At 44.0% G+C, this 20,881-nt stretch overlaps 1 long non-coding RNA gene and 3 other non-coding genes across 6 annotated transcripts in view; all 4 read right to left on the minus strand.

The window, feature by feature from the left end:
* Positions 1–2,009, minus strand: part of LOC107306454 (uncharacterized) — a 32,908-nt gene extending 30,899 nt beyond the window's left edge. For all 3 annotated transcript variants that reach the window (XR_014939325.1, XR_001552124.3, XR_014939324.1), the window contains exon 1: positions 615–2,009. This is a non-coding gene — a long non-coding RNA (uncharacterized LOC107306454). The remainder of the gene's footprint in view (positions 1–614) is intronic.
* TRNAI-AAU (transfer RNA isoleucine (anticodon AAU)) lies at positions 856–941 on the minus strand. Its single transcript has one exon. It is a non-coding gene; the product is annotated as a tRNA-Ile (tRNA).
* A 5,364-nt stretch (positions 2,010–7,373) lies between the features above and the next one.
* On the minus strand, positions 7,374–7,459 carry TRNAI-AAU (transfer RNA isoleucine (anticodon AAU)). The gene has a single exon. It is a non-coding gene; the product is annotated as a tRNA-Ile (tRNA).
* Positions 7,460–20,355: 12,896 nt separating this feature from the next.
* Positions 20,356–20,441, minus strand: TRNAI-AAU (transfer RNA isoleucine (anticodon AAU)). Its single transcript has one exon. It is a non-coding gene; the product is annotated as a tRNA-Ile (tRNA).
* Positions 20,442–20,881: the final 440 nt, after the last annotated feature.

The raw sequence follows: 20,881 nt of genomic DNA on the forward strand, positions 1-20,881 counted from the left end.
TTTCTGTATGGGACGCTGAATGTTATTTCACCTTAAGACATCCCAAAGGAATTCACAAATCTTCCTTGCACACATTCCCCACCGGTGGAATACACCACTCAGAAAGAAAGATATTCCTAAACTGATAATGGAAGATATTCCTGGAAAGCACCAGCAGAGAGCTGACAGAAGAGCAAAGAGGGAAAGCTTGAAAGGGAATGCCAAACCCAATTTATAATACTGAAGAAACAGAGGAAAGACATGAACAACTACAGTTGGTTTAATCAGAGAAAAAGAAAGACCTGTGCACTAATGTGGAATGTACAGCATAAATGGTGGACAGAAATGAAGGTTAAGATACAGTAAATCAGAAACAGAAAAAGAGGTTGTCACGGTTTAAACGAAAATCCACCTACGTCCGTGACAGGGGGCCGTGGGCCCCACAGGGGCCCTAGGCCGAAAAGAAAAGTTAATTTGGAAAAGAAAACAGCGGCAACGATCCAAGGAGGCACACTTATTTACTTAATACTATATCAAAATACAGGATAACACGATATAATATAATATAATTGAAATTAGGGTAACAAATCAAGCAAAATAGGAGAGAGAATGAGTCCCAAAACCGAGAGGCCTACCGTAACTTCTAGGCGAAATGGCAAAGACTCCACACCACAGGCTGTCCTGAACGCCAGAACTCGAAAGACCTCAGTCGAAAAAAGAAAAAAAGGGAGAAAAAAGGAACCCGTGTCCAGTCCTCATTCACACCATTACATTTGCTTTTGGCCTTCTTGGCCATCTCGGGGCACTGAGCCGAAAGCTCCGGGACTCTTTAAAGGCCTTTTGCCTTTGATATGCCACCGCATCTGAACTCATGCTTGGCCCGTACGGGGATCGAACCCGCGACCTTGGCGTTATTAGCACCACGCTCTGCCACACGCTCTAGCCAACTGAGCTAACCGGCCGCCCGGTAGCGCCTGCAGCATAGGTGGATGCTGTGCGAGTGGGCAGTCCATGGGCTGTGACATCACTGGGTAACTGATGTGCAGCCCCCACTACTCGCACTGGATGTGCCGGCAGAGCCTGCCTCAGTCTGACTCGTTCCTGGACCCTGATGAGCAGTTCTGCGAGGCTTGGAGGTTTTTCGAGCAAGGTTTTGGCTGTGCTGTGCAGGGTCATGCCTGGGGATGCTTGCAGCATCTCAATGCCTGGCCCCATAGTATCGCTTCTGTTTCCCTGGCCCTGCCCAGTGCAGGCAGCAAGGGCCCTGCAAAGTGTACCTGCAGCAGCAGTAAGTGGTGTGGGGACACGTGGGTCCCTCAGGGCAGCCGGTCTTCCCACCCGCAGTGCCCATGCCTGCCAGCTTTGGCACCACCACCAGCCCCACCAGCACTGCACCATCGGCTCCACCCTCTGCACCACCGTCCCCTGAGCCCATGGCCGCGGAGCTGGAAAGAGTGGGAGGCCTCCTGCCAGAGGTCTAAGCAGCACTTTTCAGGGCCAGATGAGACTTCCTGGCGAGCCGGGTCCCGAGGCAGGCGGTATTTCTGAGCAGAGCCGCATCCGCGGCCCTTCAGCTTGCGGCCAGCGCAGGAAGCGCTCGGCTGGTGCGTCGCGATGACCCACGAAGAGGACGGCCGGCAGTGCACTGCGCGCTCATCAGCCCTGCAAGAGGCGGACCCCCCCGCCCCCCAATTTTATTTACTTTTCTAAATGCAATACTCTTTACACTCAGACATAATTCTAATGTGATCAGTATCTTTTCACAAACAACATACATTTTCTATTAAAAAATGACTATACAAACTTATGTCTTCTGTTCTCACACTACAATTTCAGAAGAAATTGAAATAGAGACATTATATTCTGCAGACCTGTCTCACTCTACCTGGTTCACTCCTCCTCTGAGTGGGCCTGAGGAGTTCAAATGAAGAGCGTAGCACACACTTGGGAAGCTCACACCTTGTTTTCAGGAATGGGATCTCACAGACAAGCTACAGTCACAGGACGTAACAGTAATCACACCCCTTGAAAACAGATTTTCAGATTTCAAGACTTAGAAAATACGTAACTAAGTGATGTTATTTCAGTGAACTCCTCTGAAAGCAATTTGTAACGTTTCTTTGAGAGTAGTAGATGTGTACAAGTAAATACAAATGATGCAGCACCCTATTATGTAATAATTCATCATCCTTATTCTCATTAAAAGGTCCCTGAAGCATTTCTTAACCTAATACAGGGCAGAGAGAGGAACATGGGCAACTGGGACAGTGCTTAAACACACAGTTTATATCTAGAATTGGACACTGATAATTAATTTGGAAGTATACATAAAATAGGAATTCTGTTCCCAAGCCTTTCTTCTCTCAAGCTTAAGCATGAAAACCAAAATAAACAATACCTATATACAACACTGTTTTGAAATAAACATGCTGGTAGGGCCAAAATGTCACATCTTGGTGTTCTTTTTTCCTTTGGATAAGAAATTTAAAAATTAAAAATTAATTCTGAGTTGCAGAAGTATACCTCATTTTATTGATGACAATTATTTACTGCTTCAAGCAGACAGGTCTCAGGAGAGAGAGTAATTCCTCCCCACCTTCTGTGTCTTTCCACTTCAACTGCCGTACCTAACATAGTCTGTTTCTTGCAGCTACTTTCAAAGACAGAAGCATGTGAAGTAAAAACTGCTTTTTAAGCAGAAGAATATGCCTTCACCTTCACTAAATCATTGCACAGATTTACTTCCATCATACAACTTATTCAGCTGGGTGCAGAGGAGAACCAAACACATTTATAGGACTATTTATCAAGTACCAGAACTGTCTCGTCTGAAAACAGCAGCAACAAAAGTAACATTTGCCACTGTACATTGACCCTGATGGCTTAGAGGAACACACAACCAGAGAAGCTTTCAAAAAGCACCTCAGCTGAAAAGTGAAACTTTTGCTGCTGTTTTATTATGTTGATCAGATGCTGTTAGATTTGACAGTATTTAACTCCTTTATGTTATCCCTTCAGCCAGCTGTTTGATGTCTAAACGGGGAACACAAAATATGATTTAAAAATCAACTACATCAGATGTATCTGTATGCATGTGGTTGTCTGCCACAGCTGTGTAAGAGGTAGCCTTCTGTAAACCAGAAAAGTCCTGAAGCACAGGAAAGGTGAGAGGCTGAGCTGTGGGAACTGAAATGTATAAGCCTCAGTAGCAATAGGTAAGGAAAACTACTTTCATATCTTATATTTCTCAGCAATTAACATTCCTGCTACCTTGTTGATCTGCCTGCTGCATGGATGCAGCCACCAGCAAACAGAATTCATGTATCCTGCTGCATGGAGTAAACAACTGCTGACATCATGGTTTCTACCGATGTCCTCTGTTCCACCAGCCAGATTCTGCACTCACAGTCACTCCAGCAGAGCAAAAAAGCAAATGACATCCACTCTTCAACACTGATATTTTTTTCCAAGACCAAACAACTAGTGTGTTCTACTCCATCCAAAGAAATAAATAGCACTCCACTGACTCAGGCATTACCTGAACTAAGAATAAATCAAAAACAGCTCTGACACTTCCAGAGATGACATCTCCAATATTTGTAGAGCTTGTGACAGGTCTGAGTGTGAGCAACTTAATTTCTTCCACTGCTCTGGGCCATGACCTCTTGACACAGACCAAGGCACAATAAGTTCTGAAGGTGCCCACAATAGCATGCACTGCTTTTGAAATCCACCTGCAAAGAGCAGCCTGGGGCTCCCTGGGTCAGGTTGGAATACAAGACTCTATTTGTCCAAGACAGTGGCTTATTCCAGCTGCAGCCCTCTGAGCAGGACCAAGGGTTTATCTTGCCACTGCCAGCTATTAACTACTGAACATACAGGCAAAGACACAAGTCACTGTCCTCATTTTAACCTCATCAGACAAAAGAAACAGGTTAGGACTATAAATCATATAGAAGATTTCTGTCTCAACAGAACAAGAACAGAGTCCACAGCAGTAGCATGTGCTGTGTGTGCAGCTGTGATCTCTGAAGGCAACAGCTGAATCCTGCAGGTACAGTGATAGTGGTGAAGTTTCTCTCTGTGGAAAGGCATGCTGGTTAACACACTTCAGAATCTCTAACCCCTATTACTCAGTTATTGCACCAGAAAAGCAAGACTGAGTCTGGGGACTTCCCTTTTTGCTGACCACTTTCCAAAGACATATTTTTAAGGCTTACAAAAACTAATGTGTTGCAGAAAATAATGTACAGATTTGGGTCTTTTTCTGAAGATGAGTTAAAACAAGAAACAAAGCATGAACAGTATTTTATTCACCCAACAGTACAAAGGCACACATCTGCAGAGGTTTATTACAGGTAAAAGAAATCAGCTTGCTGTGGACTTCTAATCAGTATTGTCAGGGTCACAGTGAGACAATGGGCTCCAGTGGCACTTATTTTTGTCATCTGACAAAATGACAGTAGCACTTGCATGATCCATCACATCAAGTTGGGTACAATCACACATAACGTCAGGGTGTGGGTCTTAATCCAGACAGACTCTTTACTTAGGTAAAGGTAAAGCCTGTGATGGGATAAGACGCTGAGGCAGCAAGGAATCTGTGAAGCCCTAGAGTTCAAGTTTCTTACAAAGCTGAACTCCAGGATTGATACTCGGGCCTTTGGCATTGTTTTCACATCCTTCAGCATGATAGCAGACGTAACAATTATACTTCAACCTTGGAAGCATTTTAAATCCCAGTAATCAGTGCACACTGACCCACATGGTAAAACAAACCATTTTGGAAAACACAAGAAGTATGCTGGGAGAATGAAAGGAAAGGCTGCTCTGAAATTAAAGGGCTGCTGCTCTTCAGATAACTGCTTTGTGAGGCAATAATTGATCAGCTGAGTTTTAGTAACATTTTTACAGCCTTATCATACAAATTATGCGTTCTTTCCATTTTCAATCCCTCTTTGTTTCCTTGAAAGGGAGTAAGCAATTTTAATGGGAAGGCCAGAAGAGTTCCTGTATTTGTCAGACTTGTCAGAAAAGCTCCTTCCAAGCAGTCTGTTCACATCTCAGTTGGGTTTCTGTGTCTTTTTTCAATGACCTGCTCAGGAAGGGTTTGTTTTTTTTACCTCCACTTAAAAGTAGGGTTATTAATTTGCCTGCAGCAAAGGTCATTTTTCAGAAGGTACAGTGGAGGTAGAGAACCACAGTGAAAGTGGGTTTCTTTGGTTTTATGGGAGCCTTCAGGAAATTCATGAAACTGGCAGCTTCTATTTGTACAAAGCTGGCATTCCAAATCCTAGTCTTATTAGTATCAGTTGCACCTGGCATATAGTCAGTATATCAACTGATTGATTGGCATGCAGTGTTCACTCATCATGAAGATATGCCTGTTAGAACAGCAGTAATGATTTTTCTGGGTAACCTCAATCACTACAGTGAGCAATATATTACCTAGCCTGTTGCTGTAAGCGTTAGGCAGGTAGGAGCACACACCCTAGAGCACATTTGCAGTGCTGTGTGGTACCCACCTATAGTGTTCTGCTGTGTAGAAACACTTCTTTGTGAAGATAACAGTATTTCCAGACCTTAAACACCTCAACACACAAACACCACCTCTTCTTTGGCAGGTGTTGGAGTATTGTTAAAGGAGCATGATTTGTTGAAGCTACAGTATCTTGGACTAAAAGTAACTAACGGGGACCTTGCCTGAATGTAAGTTTGCTGATTATAGAAGAATCCAGTTTAGCCTTTCCCAGGCATGCAGTGCTTTAAGCCCTTAGCTAAAGTTACCAAACAGGGAAAAGCAAATGCCATTTTCTCAGCTTTCATTGTTTCTGTATTTAGACTACCATTAAAGCAATGGTTTTTGTTGTTGTTGTTGTTGTTGTTGTTTTAATTTAAAAAATGATAATGAAGAAGAAAAAAATTCATCTGCACAGTCAAAAAGAGCTGGGAAAGCATTTATGTTTTTCATGGGTTGCATGTTTTTATCATGGCTTAGACAAACTACCCTTGCCTACTGTGACCAGTACCCCCTGCCCCTGACCACCATAATATGGTTACTGTAATTACATGGCATTTTATAAATCAAGCAGCCTGTCTGTGACCAAGCTGGTCACATATCAGTCCTATTTTTCCTCACCAGGCCTTCAAATCCCTGCTCACTAAGCAGACATTCCCCACCTCATCAGCCTGGTGTCTCAACTAGTCCTGGAACTGGGACAAGAGAAGGCTCCATAAGTCCAGCCACTGGGGCCTATAGGTAAGGACATGTATAAGTCTAGGAGGGCCTGTTCCTTCCACACCTGACATCCCCACTGGCAGGTTAGATGCTGGATCCAGGACTGGTGATCTCTCTCTCTCTACGCCCCCCCTTTCACTCTTTCCTCCTAAAGTTGCTAAGACAAAATTTCCCAAAAGTTAAGTAACTCAAGGCTTAATCCAATTTCCCATAAAACTGCACATCTTTGGTAGATATAATTGTGAGAGGGCCAACACCTACAGGATAGCTGTTCTATATAGATTTCCCATTAAAGGAGACATTTCTGTATGGGACGCTGAATGTTATTTCACCTTAAGACATCCCAAAGGAATTCACGAATCTTACTTGCACACATTCCCCACCGGTGGAATACACCACTCAGAAAGAAAGATATTCCTAAACTGATAATGGAAGATATTCCTGGAAAGCACCAGCAGAGAGCTGACAGAAGAGCAAAGAGGGAAAGCTTGAAAGGGAATGCCAAACCCAATTTATAATACTGAAGAAACAGAGGAAAGACATGAACAACTACAGTTGGTTTAATCAGAGAAAAAGAAAGACCTGTGCACTAATGTGGAATGTACAGCATAAATGGTGGACAGAAATGAAGGTTAAGATACAGTAAATCAGAAACAGAAAAAGAGGTTGTCACGGTTTAAACGAAAATCCACCTACGTCCGTGACAGGGGGCCGTGGGCCCCACAGGGGCCCTAGGCCGAAAAGAAAAGTTAATTTGGAAAAGAAAACAGCGGCAACGATCCAAGGAGGCACACTTATTTACTTAATACTATATCAAAATACAGGATAACACGATATAATATAATATAATTGAAATTAGGGTAACAAATCAAGCAAAATAGGAGAGAGAATGAGTCCCAAAACCGAGAGGCCTACCGTAACTTCTAGGCGAAATGGCAAAGACTCCACACCACAGGCTGTCCTGAACGCCAGAACTCGAAAGACCTCAGTCGAAAAAAGAAAAAAAGGGAGAAAAAAGGAACCCGTGTCCAGTCCTCATTCACACCATTACATTTGCTTTTGGCCTTCTTGGCCATCTCGGGGCACTGAGCCGAAAGCTCCGGGACTCTTTAAAGGCCTTTTGCCTTTGATATGCCACCGCATCTGAACTCATGCTTGGCCCGTACGGGGATCGAACCCGCCACCTTGGCGTTATTAGCACCACGCTCTGCCACACGCTCTAGCCAACTGAGCTAACCGGCCGCCCGGTAGCGCCTGCAGCATAGGTGGATGCTGTGCGAGTGGGCAGTCCATGGGCTGTGACATCACTGGGTAACTGATGTGCAGCCCCCACTACTCGCACTGGATGTGCCGGCAGAGCCTGCCTCAGTCTGACTCGTTCCTGGACCCTGATGAGCAGTTCTGCGAGGCTTGGAGGTTTTTCGAGCAAGGTTTTGGCTGTGCTGTGCAGGGTCATGCCTGGGGATGCTTGCAGCATCTCAATGCCTGGCCCCATAGTATCGCTTCTGTTTCCCTGGCCCTGCCCAGTGCAGGCAGCAAGGGCCCTGCAAAGTGTACCTGCAGCAGCAGTAAGTGGTGTGGGGACACGTGGGTCCCTCAGGGCAGCCGGTCTTCCCACCCGCAGTGCCCATGCCTGCCAGCTTTGGCACCACCACCAGCCCCACCAGCACTGCACCATCGGCTCCACCCTCTGCACCACCGTCCCCTGAGCCCATGGCCGCGGAGCTGGAAAGAGTGGGAGGCCTCCTGCCAGAGGTCTAAGCAGCACTTTTCAGGGCCAGATGAGACTTCCTGGCGAGCCGGGTCCCGAGGCAGGCGGTATTTCTGAGCAGAGCCGCATCCGCGGCCCTTCAGCTTGCGGCCAGCGCAGGAAGCGCTCGGCTGGTGCGTCGCGATGACCCACGAAGAGGACGGCCGGCAGTGCACTGCGCGCTCATCAGCCCTGCAAGAGGCGGACCCCCCCGCCCCCCAATTTTATTTACTTTTCTAAATGCAATACTCTTTACACTCAGACATAATTCTAATGTGATCAGTATCTTTTCACAAACAACATACATTTTCTATTAAAAAATGACTATACAAACTTATGTCTTCTGTTCTCACACTACAATTTCAGAAGAAATTGAAATAGAGACATTATATTCTGCAGACCTGTCTCACTCTACCTGGTTCACTCCTCCTCTGAGTGGGCCTGAGGAGTTCAAATGAAGAGCGTAGCACACACTTGGGAAGCTCACACCTTGTTTTCAGGAATGGGATCTCACAGACAAGCTACAGTCACAGGACGTAACAGTAATCACACCCCTTGAAAACAGATTTTCAGATTTCAAGACTTAGAAAATACGTAACTAAGTGATGTTATTTCAGTGAACTCCTCTGAAAGCAATTTGTAACGTTTCTTTGAGAGTAGTAGATGTGTACAAGTAAATACAAATGATGCAGCACCCTATTATGTAATAATTCATCATCCTTATTCTCATTAAAAGGTCCCTGAAGCATTTCTTAACCTAATACAGGGCAGAGAGAGGAACATGGGCAACTGGGACAGTGCTTAAACACACAGTTTATATCTAGAATTGGACACTGATAATTAATTTGGAAGTATACATAAAATAGGAATTCTGTTCCCAAGCCTTTCTTCTCTCAAGCTTAAGCATGAAAACCAAAATAAACAATACCTATATACAACACTGTTTTGAAATAAACATGCTGGTAGGGCCAAAATGTCACATCTTGGTGTTCTTTTTTCCTTTGGATAAGAAATTTAAAAATTAAAAATTAATTCTGAGTTGCAGAAGTATACCTCATTTTATTGATGACAATTATTTACTGCTTCAAGCAGACAGGTCTCAGGAGAGAGAGTAATTCCTCCCCACCTTCTGTGTCTTTCCACTTCAACTGCCGTACCTAACATAGTCTGTTTCTTGCAGCTACTTTCAAAGACAGAAGCATGTGAAGTAAAAACTGCTTTTTAAGCAGAAGAATATGCCTTCACCTTCACTAAATCATTGCACAGATTTACTTCCATCATACAACTTATTCAGCTGGGTGCAGAGGAGAACCAAACACATTTATAGGACTATTTATCAAGTACCAGAACTGTCTCGTCTGAAAACAGCAGCAACAAAAGTAACATTTGCCACTGTATATTGACCCAGATGGCTTAGAGGAACACACAACCAGAGAAGCTTTCAAAAAGCACCTCAGCTGAAAAGTGAAACTTCTGCTGCTGTTTTATTATGTTGATCAGATGCTGTTAGATTTGACAGTATTTAACTCCTTTATGTTATCCCTTCAGCCAGCTGTTTGATGTCTAAACGGGGAACACAAAATATGATTTAAAAATCAACTACATCAGATGTATCTGTATGCATGTGGTTGTCTGCCACAGCTGTGTAAGAGGTAGCCTTCTGTAAACCAGAAAAGTCCTGAAGCACAGGAAAGGTGAGAGGCTGAGCTGTGGGAACTGAAATGTATAAGCCTCAGTAGCAATAGGTAAGGAAAACTACTTTCATATCTTATATTTCTCAGCAATTAACATTCCTGCTACCTTGTTGATCTGCCTGCTGCATGGATGCAGCCACCAGCAAACAGAATTCATGTATCCTGCTGCATGGAGTAAACAACTGCTGACATCATGGTTTCTACCGATGTCCTCTGTTCCACCAGCCAGATTCTGCACTCACAGTCACTCCAGCAGAGCAAAAAAGCAAATGACATCCACTCTTCAACACTGATATTTTTTTCCAAGACCAAACAACTACTAAGTTCTACTCCATCCAAAGAAATAAATAGCACTCCACTGACTCAGGCATTACCTGAACTAAGAATAAATCAAAAACAGCTCTGACACTTCCAGAGATGACATCTCCAATATTTGTAGAGCTTGTGACAGGTCTGAGTGTGAGCAACTTAATTTCTTCCACTGCTCTGGGCCATGACCTCTTGACACAGACCAAGGCACAATAAGTTCTGAAGGTGCCCACAATAGCATGCACTGCTTTTGAAATCCACCTGCAAAGAGCAGCCTGGGGCTCCCTGGGTCAGGTTGGAATACAAGACTCTATTTGTCCAAGACAGTGGCTTATTCCAGCTGCAGCCCTCTGAGCAGGACCAAGGGTTTATCTTGCCACTGCCAGCTATTAACTACTGAACATACAGGCAAAAACACAAGTTACTGTCCTCATTTTAACCTCATCAGACAAAAGAAACAGGTTAGGACTATAAATCATATAGAAGATTTCTGTCTCAACAGAACAAGAACAGAGTCCACAGCAGTAGCATGTGCTGTGTGTGCAGCTGTGATCTCTGAAGGCAACAGCTGAATCCTGCAGGTACAGTGATAGTGGTGAAGTTTCTCTCTGTGGAAAGGCATGCTGGTTAACACACTTCAGAATCTCTAACCCCTATTACTCAGTTATTGCACCAGAAAAGCAAGACTGAGTCTGGGGACTTCCCTTTTTGCTGACCACTTTCCAAAGACATATTTTTAAGGCTTACAAAAACTAATGTGTTGCAGAAAATAATGTACAGATTTGGGTCTTTTTCTGAAGATGAGTTAAAACAAGAAACAAAGCATGAACTGAATTTTATTCACCCAACAGTACAAAGGCACACATCTACAGAGGTTTATTACAGGTAAAAGAAATCAGCTTGCTGTGGACTTCTAATCAGTATTGTCAGGGTCACAGTGAGACAATGGGCTCCAGTGGCACTTTTTTTTGTCATCTGACAAAATGACAGTAGCACTTGCATGATCCATCACTTCAAGTTGGGTACAATCACACATAACGTCAGGGTGTGGGTCTTAATCCAGACAGACTCTTTACTTAGGTAAAGGTAAAGCCTGTGATGGGATAAGACGCTGAGGCAGCAAGGAATCTGTGAAGCACTAGAGTTCAAGTTTCTTACAAAGCCGAACTCCAGGATTGATACTCGGGCCTTTGGCATTGTTTTCACATCCTTCAGCATGATAGCAGACGTAACAATTATACTTCAACCTTGGAAGCATTTTAAATCCCAGTAATCAGTGCACACTGACCCACATGGTAAAACAAACCATTTTGGAAAACACAAGAAGTATGCTGGGAGAATGAAAGGAAAGGCTGCTCTGAAATTAAAGGGCTGCTGCTCTTCAGATAACTGCTTTGTGAGGCAATAATTGATCAGCTGAGTTTTAGTAACATTTTTACAGCCTTATCATACAAATTATGCGTTCTTTCCATTTTCAATCCCTCTTTGTTTCCTTGAAATGGAGTAAGCAATTTTAATGGGAAGGCCAGAAGAGTTCCTGTACTTGTCAGACTTGTCAGAAAAGCTCCTTCCAAGCAGTCTGTTCACATCTCAGTTGGGTTTCTGTGTCTTTTTTCAATGACCTGCTCAGGAAGGGTTTGTTTTTTTACCTCCACTTAAAAGTAGGGTTATTAATTTGCCTGCAGCAAAGGTCATTTTTCAGAAGGTACAGTGGAGGTAGAGAACCACAGTGAAAGTGGGTTTCTTTGGTTTTATGGGAGCCTTCAGGAAATTCATGAAACTGGCAGCTTCTATTTGTACAAAGCTGGCATTCCAAATCCTAGTCTTATTAGTATCAGTTGCACCTGGCATATAGTCAGTATATCAACTGATTGATTGGCATGCAGTGTTCACTCATCATGAAGATATGCCTGTTAGAACAGCAGTAATGATTTTTCTGGGTAACCTCAATCACTACAGTGAGCAATATATTACCTAGCCTGTTGCTGTAAGCGTTAGGCAGGTAGGAGCACACACCCTAGAGCACATTTGCAGTGCTGTGTGGTACCCACCTATAGTGTTCTGTTGTGTAGAAACACTTCTTTGTGAAGATAACAGTATTTCCAGACCTTAAACACCTCAACACACAAACACCACCTCTTCTTTGGCAGGTGTTGGAGTATTGTTAAAGGAGCATGATTTGTTGAAGCTACAGTATCTTGGACAAAAAGTAACTAACGGGGACCTTGCCTGAATGTAAGTTTGCTGATTATAGAAGAATCCAGTTTAGCCTTTCCCAGGCATGCAGTGCTTTAAGCCCTTAGCTAAAGTTACCAAACAGGGAAAAGCAAATGCCATTTTCTCAGCTTTCATTGTTTCTGTATTTAGACTACCATTAAAGCAATGGTTTTTGTTGTTCTTGTTGTTGTTGTTGTTGTTTTAATTTAAAAAATGATAATGAAGAAGAAAAAAATTCATCTGCACAGTCAAAAAGAGCTGGGAAAGCATTTATGTTTTTCATGGGTTGCATGTTTTTATCATGGCTTAGACAAACTACCCTTGCCTACCGTGACCAGTACCCCCTGCCCCTGACCACCATAATCTGGTTACTGTAATTACATGGCATTTTATAAATCAAGCAGCCTGTCTGTGACCAAGCTGGTCACATATCAGTCCTATTTTTCCTCACCAGGCCTTCAAATCCCTGCTCACTAAGCAGACATTCCCCACCTCATCAGCCTGGTGTCTCAACTAGTCCTGGAACTGGGACAAGAGAAGGCTCCATAAGTCCAGCCACTGGGGCCTATAGGTAAGGACATGTATAAGTCTAGGAGGGCCTGTTCCTTCCACACCTGACATCCCCACTGGCAGGTTAGATGCTGGATCCAGGACTGGTGATCTCTCTCTCTCTACGCCCCCCCTTTCACTCTTTCCTCCTAAAGTTGCTAAGACAAAATTTCCCAAAAGTTAAGTAACTCAAGGCTTACTCCGATTTCCCATAAAACTGCACATCTTTGGTAGATATAATTGTGAGAGGGCCAACACCTACAGGATAGCTGTTCTATATAGATTTCCCATTAAAGGAGACATTTCTGTATGGGATGCTGAATGTTATTTCACCTTAAGACATCCCAAAGGAATTCACAAATCTTCCTTGCACACATTCCCCACCGGTGGAATACACCACTCAGAAAGAAAGATATTCCTAAACTGATAATGGAAGATATTCCTGGAAAGCACCAGCAGAGAGCTGACAGAAGAGCAAAGAGGGAAAGCTTGAAAGGGAATGCCAAACCCAATTTATAATACTGAAGAAACAGAGGAAAGACATGAACAACTACAGTTGGTTTAATCAGAGAAAAAGAAAGACCTGTGCACTAATGTCGAATGTACAGCATAAATGGTGGACAGAAATGAAGGTTAAGATACAGTAAATCAGAAACAGAAAAAGAGGTTGTCACGGTTTAAATGAAAATCCACCTACGTCCGTGACAGGGGGCCGTGGGCCCCACAGGGGCCCTAGGCCAAAAAGAAAAGTTAATTCGGAAAAGAAAACAGCGGCAACGATCCAAGGAGGCACACTTATATACTAAATACTGTATCAAAATACAGGATAGCACGATATAATATAATATAATTGAAATTAGGGTAACAAATCAAGCAAAATAGGAGAGAGAATGAGTCCCAAAACCGAGAGGCCTACCGTAACTTCTAGGCGAAATGGCAAAGACTCCGCACCACAGGCTGTCCTGAACGCCAGAACTCGAAAGACCTCAGTCGAAAAAAGAAAAAAAGGGAGAAAAAAGGAACCTGTGTCCATTCCTCATTCACACCATTGCACTTGCTGTTGGCCTTCTTGGCCATCTCGGGGCACTGAGCTGAAAGCTCCGGGCCGCTTTAAAGGCCTTTTGCATTTGATATGCCACCGCGTCTGAGCTCATGCTTGGCCCGTACGGGGGATCGAACCCGCGACCTTGGCATTATTAGCACCACGCTCTGCCACACGCTCTAGCCAACTGAGCTAACCGGCCGCCCGGTAGGGCCTGAAGCACAGGTGGGTGCTGTGCGAGTGGGCAGTCCATGGGCTGTGACATCACTGGGTAACTGATGTGCAGCCCCCACTACTCGCACTGGATGTGCCGGCAGAGCCTGCCTCAGTCTGACTCGTTCCTGGACCCTGATGACCAGTTCTGAGAGGCTTGGAGGTTTTTCGAGCAAGGTTTTGGCTGTGCTGTGCAGGGTCATGCCTGGGGATGCTTGCAGCATCTCAATGCCTGGCCCCATAGTATCGCTTCTGTTTCCCTGGCCCTGCCCAGTGCAGGCAGCAAGGGCCCTGCAAAGTGTACCTGCAGCAGCAGTAAGTGGTGTGGGGACACGTGGGTCCCTCAGAGCAGCCGGTCTTCCCACCCGCAGTGCCCATGCCTGCCAGCTTTGGCACCACCACCAGCCCCACCAGCACTGCACCATCGGCTCCACCCTCTGCACCACCGTCCCCTGAGCCCATGGCCGCGGAGCTGGAAAGAGTGGGAGGCCTCCTGCCAGAGGTCTGAGCAGCACTTTTCAGGGCCAGATGAGACTTCCTGGCGAGCCGGGTCCCGAGGCAGGCGGTACGTCTGAGCAGAGCCGCATCCGCGGCCCTTCAAGAGGAGGGCCGGCAGTGCACTGCGCGCTCATCAGCCCCGCAAGAGGCAGACCTCCCGTCCCCCAATTTTATTTACTTTTCTAAACGTAATACTCTTTACACTCAGACATAATTCTAATGTGATCAGTATCTTTTCACAAACAACATACATTTTCTATTAAAAAATGGCTATACAAACTTATGTCTTCTGTTCTCACACTACAATTTCAGAAGAAATTGAAATAGAGACATTATATTCTGCAGACCTGTCTCACTCTACCTGGTTCACTCCTCCTCTGAGTGGGCCTGAGGAGTTCAAATGAAGAGCGTAGCACACACTTGGGAAGCTCACACCTTGTTTTCAGGAATGGGATCTCACAGACAAGCTACAGTCACAGGACGTAACAGTAATCACACCCCTTGAAAACAGATTTTCAGATTTCAATACTTAGAAAATATGTAACTAAGTGATGTTATTTCAGTGAACTCCTCTGAAAGCAATTTGTAACGTTTCTTTGAGAGTAGTAGATGTGTACAAGTAAATACAAATGATGCAGCACCCTATTATGTAATAATTCATCATCCTTATTCTCATTAAAAGGTCCCTGAAGCATTTCTTAACCTAATACAGGGCAGAGAGAGGAACATGGGCAACTGGGACAGTGCTTAAACACACAGTTTATATCTAGAATTGGACACTGATAATTAATTTGGAAGTATACATAAAATAGGAATTCTGTTCCCAAGCCTTTCTTCTCTCAAGCTTAAGCATGAAAACCAAAATAAACAATACCTATATACAACACTGTTTTGAAATAAACATGCTGGTAGGGCCAAAATGTCACATCTTGGTGTTCTTTTTTCCTTTGGATAAGAAATTTAAAAATTAAAAATTAATTCTGAGTTGCAGAAGTATACCTCATTTTATTGATGACAATTATTTACTGCTTCAAGCAGACAGGTCTCAGGAGAGAGAGTAATTCCTCCCCACCTTCTGCGTCTTTCCACTTCAACTGCCGTACCTAACATAGTCTGTTTCTTGCAGCTACTTTCAAAGACAGAAGCATGTGAAGTAAAAACTGCTTTTTAAGCAGAAGAATATGCCTTCACCTTCACTAAATCATTGCACAGATTTACTTCCATCATACAACTTATTCAGCTGGGTGCAGAGGAGAACCAAACACATTTATAGGACTATTTATCAAGTACCAGAACTGTCTCGTCTGAAAACAGCAGCAACAAAAGTAACATTTGCCACTGTACATTGACCCAGATGGCTTAGAGGAACACACAACCAGAGAAGCTTTCAAAAAGCACCTCAGCTGAAAAGTGAAACTTTTGCTGCTGTTTTATTATGTTGATCAGATGCTGTTAGATTTGACAGTATTTAACTCCTTTATGTTATCCCTTCAGCCAGCTGTTTGATGTCTAAACGGGGAACACAAAATATGATTTAAAAATCAACTACATCAGATGTATCTGTATGCATGTGGTTGTCTGCCACAGCTGTGTAAGAGGTAGCCTTCTGTAAACCAGAAAAGTCCTGAAGCACAGGAAAGGTGAGAGGCTGAGCTGTGGGAACTGAAATGTATAAGCCTCAGTAGCAATAGGTAAGGAAAACTACTTTCATATCTTATATTTCTCAGCAATTAACATTCCTGCTACCTTGTTGATCTGCCTGCTGCATGGATGCAGCCACCAGCAAACAGAATTCATGTATCCTGCTGCATGGAGTAAACAACTGCTGACATCATGGTTTCTACCGATGTCCTCTGTTCCACCAGCCAGATTCTGCACTCACAGTCACTCCAGCAGAGCAAAAAAGCAAATGACATCCACTCTTCAACACTGATATTTTTTTCCAAGACCAAACAACTAGTGTGTTCTACTCCATCCAAAGAAATAAATAGCACTCCACTGACTCAGGCATTACCTGAACTAAGAATAAATCAAAAACAGCTCTGACACTTCCAGAGATGACATCTCCAAGATTTGTAGAGCTTGTGACAGGTCTGAGTGTGAGCAACTTAATTTCTTCCACTGCTCTGGGCCATGACCTCTTGACACAGACCAAGGCACAATAAGTTCTGAAGGTGCCCACAATAGCATGCACTGCTTTTGAAATCCACCTGCAAAGAGCAGCCTGGGGCTCCCTGGGTCAGGTTGGAATACAAGACTCTATTTGTCCAAGACAGTGGCTTATTCCAGCTGCAGCCCTCTGAGCAGGACCAAGGGTTTATCTTGCCACTGCCAGCTATTAACTACTGAACATACAGGCAAAGACACAAGTCACTGTCCTCATTTTAACCTCATCAGACAAAAGAAACAGGTTAGGACTATAAATCATATAGAAGATTTCTGTCTCAACAGAACAAGAACAGAGTCCACAGCAGTAGCATGTGCTGTGTGTGCAGCTGTGATCTCTGAAGGCAACAGCTGAATCCTGCAGGTACAGTGATAGTGGTGAAGTTTCTCTCTGTGGAAAGGCATGCTGGTTAACACACTTCAGAATCTCTAACCCCTATTTCTCAGTTATTGCACCAGAAAAGCAAGACTGAGTCTGGGGACTTCCCTTTTTGCTGACCACTTTCCAAAGACATATTTTAAGGCTTACAAAAACTAATGTGTTGCAGAAAATAATGTACAGATTTGGGTCTTTTTCTGAAGATGAGTTAAAACAAGAAACAAAGCATGAACTGAATTTTATTCACCCAACAGTACAAAGGCACACATCTACAGAGGTTTATTACAGGTAAAAGAAATCAGCTTGCTGTGGACTTCTAATCAGTATTGTCAGGGTCACAGTGAGACAATGGGCTCCAGTGGCACTTTTTTTTGTCATCTGACAAAATGACAGTAGCACTTGCATGATCCATCACCTCAAGTTGGGTACAATCACACATAACGTCAGGGTGTGGGTCTTAATCCAGACAGACTCTTTACTTAGGTGAAGGTAAAGCCTGTGATGGGATAAGATGCTGAGGCAGCAAGGAATCTGTGAAGCCCTAGAGTTCAAGTTTCTTACAAAGCTGAACTCCAGGATTGATACTCGGGCCTTTGGCATTGTTTTCACATCCTTCAGCATGATAGCAGACGTAACAATTATACTTCAACCTTGGAAGCATTTTAAATCCCAGTAATCAGTGCACACTGACCCACATGGTAAAACAAACCATTTTGGAAAACACAAGAAGTATGCTGGGAGAATGAAAGGAAAGGCTGCTCTGAAATTAAAGGGCTGCTGCTCTTCAGATAACTGCTTTGTGAGGCAATAATTGATCAGCTGAGTTTTAGTAACATTTTTACAGCCTTATCATACAAATTATGCGTTCTTTCCATTTTCAATCCCTCTTTGTTTCCTTGAAAGGGAGTAAGCAATTTTAATGGGAAGGCCAGAAGAGTTCCTGTATTTGTCAGACTTGTCAGAAAAGCTCCTTCCAAGCAGTCTGTTCACATCTCAGTTGGGTTTCTGTGTCTTTTTTCAATGACCTGCTCAGGAAGGGTTTGTTTTTTTACCTCCACTTAAAAGTAGGGTTATTAATTTGCCTGCAGCAAAGGTCATTTTTCAGAAGGTACAGTGGAGGTAGAGAACCACAGTGAAAGTGGGTTTCTTTGGTTTTATGGGAGCCTTCAGGAAATTCATGAAACTGGCAGCTTCTATTTGTACAAAGCTGGCATTCCAAATCCTAGTCTTATTAGTATCAGTTGCACCTGGCATATAGTCAGTATATCAACTGATTGATTGGCATGCAGTGTTCACTCATCATGAAGATATGCCTGTTAGAACAGCAGAAATGATTTTTCTGGGTAACCTCAATCACTACAGTGAGCAATATATTACCTAGCCTGTTGCTGTAAGCGTTAGGCAGGTAGGAGCACACACCCTAGAGCACATTTGCAGTGCTGTGTGGTACCCACCTATAGTGTTCTGTTGTGTAGAAACACTTCTTTGTGAAGATAACAGTATTTCCAGACCTTAAACACCTCAACACACAAACACCACCTCTTCTTTGGCAGGTGTTGGAGTATTGTTAAAGGAGCATGATTTGTTGAAGCTACAGTATCTTGGACAAAAAGTAACTAACGGGGACCTTGCCTGAATGTAAGTTTGCTGATTATAGAAGAATCCAGTTTAGCCTTTCCCAGGCATGCAGTGCTTTAAGCCCTTAGCTAAAGTTACCAAACAGGGAAAAGCAAATGCCATTTTCTCAGCTTTCATTGTTTCTGTATTTAGACTACCATTAAAGCAATGGTTTTTGTTGTTGTTGTTGTTGTTTTAATTTAAAAAATGAAAAAGAAGAAGAAGAAAAAAATTCATCTGCACAGTCAAAAAGAGCTGGGAAAGCATTTATGTTTTTCATGGGTTGCATGTTTTTATCATGGCTTAGACAAACTACCCTTGCCTACCGTGACCAGTACCCCCTGCCCCTGACCACCATAATATGGTTACTGTAATTACATGGCATTTTATAAATCAAGCAGCCTGTCTGTGACCAAGCTGGTCACATATCAGTCCTATTTTTCCTCACCAGGCCTTCAAATCCCTGCTCACTAAGCAGACATTCCCCACCTCATCAGCCTGGTGTCTCAACTAGTCCTGGAACTGGGACAAGAGAAGGCTCCATAAGTCCAGCCACTGGGGCCTATAGGTAAGGACATGTATAAGTCTAGGAGGGCCCGTTCCTTTCACATCTGACATCCCCACTGGCAGGTTAGATGCTGGATCCAGGACTGGTGATCTCTCTCTCTCTATGCCCCCCCTTTCACTCTTTCCTCCTAAAGTTGCTAAGACAAAATTTCCCAAAAGTTAAGTAACTCAAGGCTTAATCCAATTTCCCATAAAACTGCACATCTTTGGTAGATATAATTGTGAGAGGGCCAACACCTACAGGATAGCTGTTCTATATAGATTTCCCATTAAAGGAGACATTTCTGTATGGGACGCTGAATGTTATTTCACCTTAAGACATCCCAAAGGAATTCACAAATCTTACTTACACACATTCCCCACCGGTGGAATACACCACTCAGAAAGAAAGATATTCCTAAACTGATAATGGAAGATATTCCTGGAAAGCACCAGCAGAGAGCTGACAGAAGAGCAAAGAGGGAAAGCTTGAAAGGGAATGCCAAACCCAATTTATAATACTGAAGAAACAGAGGAAAGACATGAACAACTACAGTTGGTTTAATCAGAGAAAAAGAAAGACCTGTGCACTAATGTCGAATGTACAGCATAAATGGTGGACAGAAATGAAGGTTAAGATACAGTAAATCAGAAACAGAAAAAGAGGTTGTCACGGTTTAAACGAAAATCCACCTACGTCCGTGACAGGGGGCCGTGGGCCCCACAGGGGCCCTAGGCCGAAAAGAAAAGTTAATTCGGAAAAGAAAACAGCGGCAACGATCCAAGGAGGCACACTTATTTACTAAATACTATATCAAAATACAGGATAACACGATATAATATAATATAATTGAAATTAGGGTAACAAATCAAGCAAAATAGGAGAGAGAATGAGTCCCAAAACCGAGAGGCCTACCGTAACTTCTAGGCGAAATGGCGAAGACTCCACACCACAGGCTGTCCTGAACGCCAGAACTCGAAAGACCTCAGTCGAAAAAAGAAAAAAAGGGAGAAAAAAAGGGACCTGTGTCCAGTCCTCATTCACACCATTACATTTGTTTTTGGCCTTCTTGGCCATCTCGTGGCACTAAGCCGAAAGCTCCGGGCCGCTTTAAAGGCCTTTTGCCTTTGATATGCCACCGCGTCTGAACTCATGCTTGGCCCGTACAGGGATCGAACCCGCGACCTTGGCGTTATTAGCACCGCGCTCTGCCACACGCTCTAGCCAACTGAGCTAACCGGCCGCCCGGTGAGGCGTGAAGCACAGGTGGATGCTGTGCGAGTGGGCAGTCCATGGGCTGTGACATCACTGGGTAACTGATGTGCAGCCCCCACTACTCACACTGGATGTGCCGGCAGAGCCTGCCTCAGTCTGACTCGTTCCTGGACCCTGATGAGCAGTTCTGCGAGGCTTGGAGGTTTTTCGAGCAGGGTTTTGGCTGTGCTGTGCAGGGTCATGCCTGGGGATGCTTGCAGCATCTCAATGCCTGGCCCCATAGTATCGCTTCTGTTTCCCTGGCCCTGCCCAGTGCAGGCAGCAAGGGCCCTGCAAAGTGTACCTGCAGCAGCAGTAAGTGGTGTGGAGACACGTGGGTCCCTCAGGGCAGCCGGTCTTCCCACCCGCAGTGCCCATGCCTGCCAGCTTTGGCACCACCACCAGCCCCACCAGCACTGCACCATCGGC

The sequence above is a fragment of the Coturnix japonica genome, chromosome Z (genome assembly GCF_054131305.1).
Source record: "Coturnix japonica strain WE chromosome Z, WE-NBRP24, whole genome shotgun sequence".
Classification (NCBI taxonomy): Eukaryota; Metazoa; Chordata; class Aves; order Galliformes; family Phasianidae; genus Coturnix; species Coturnix japonica.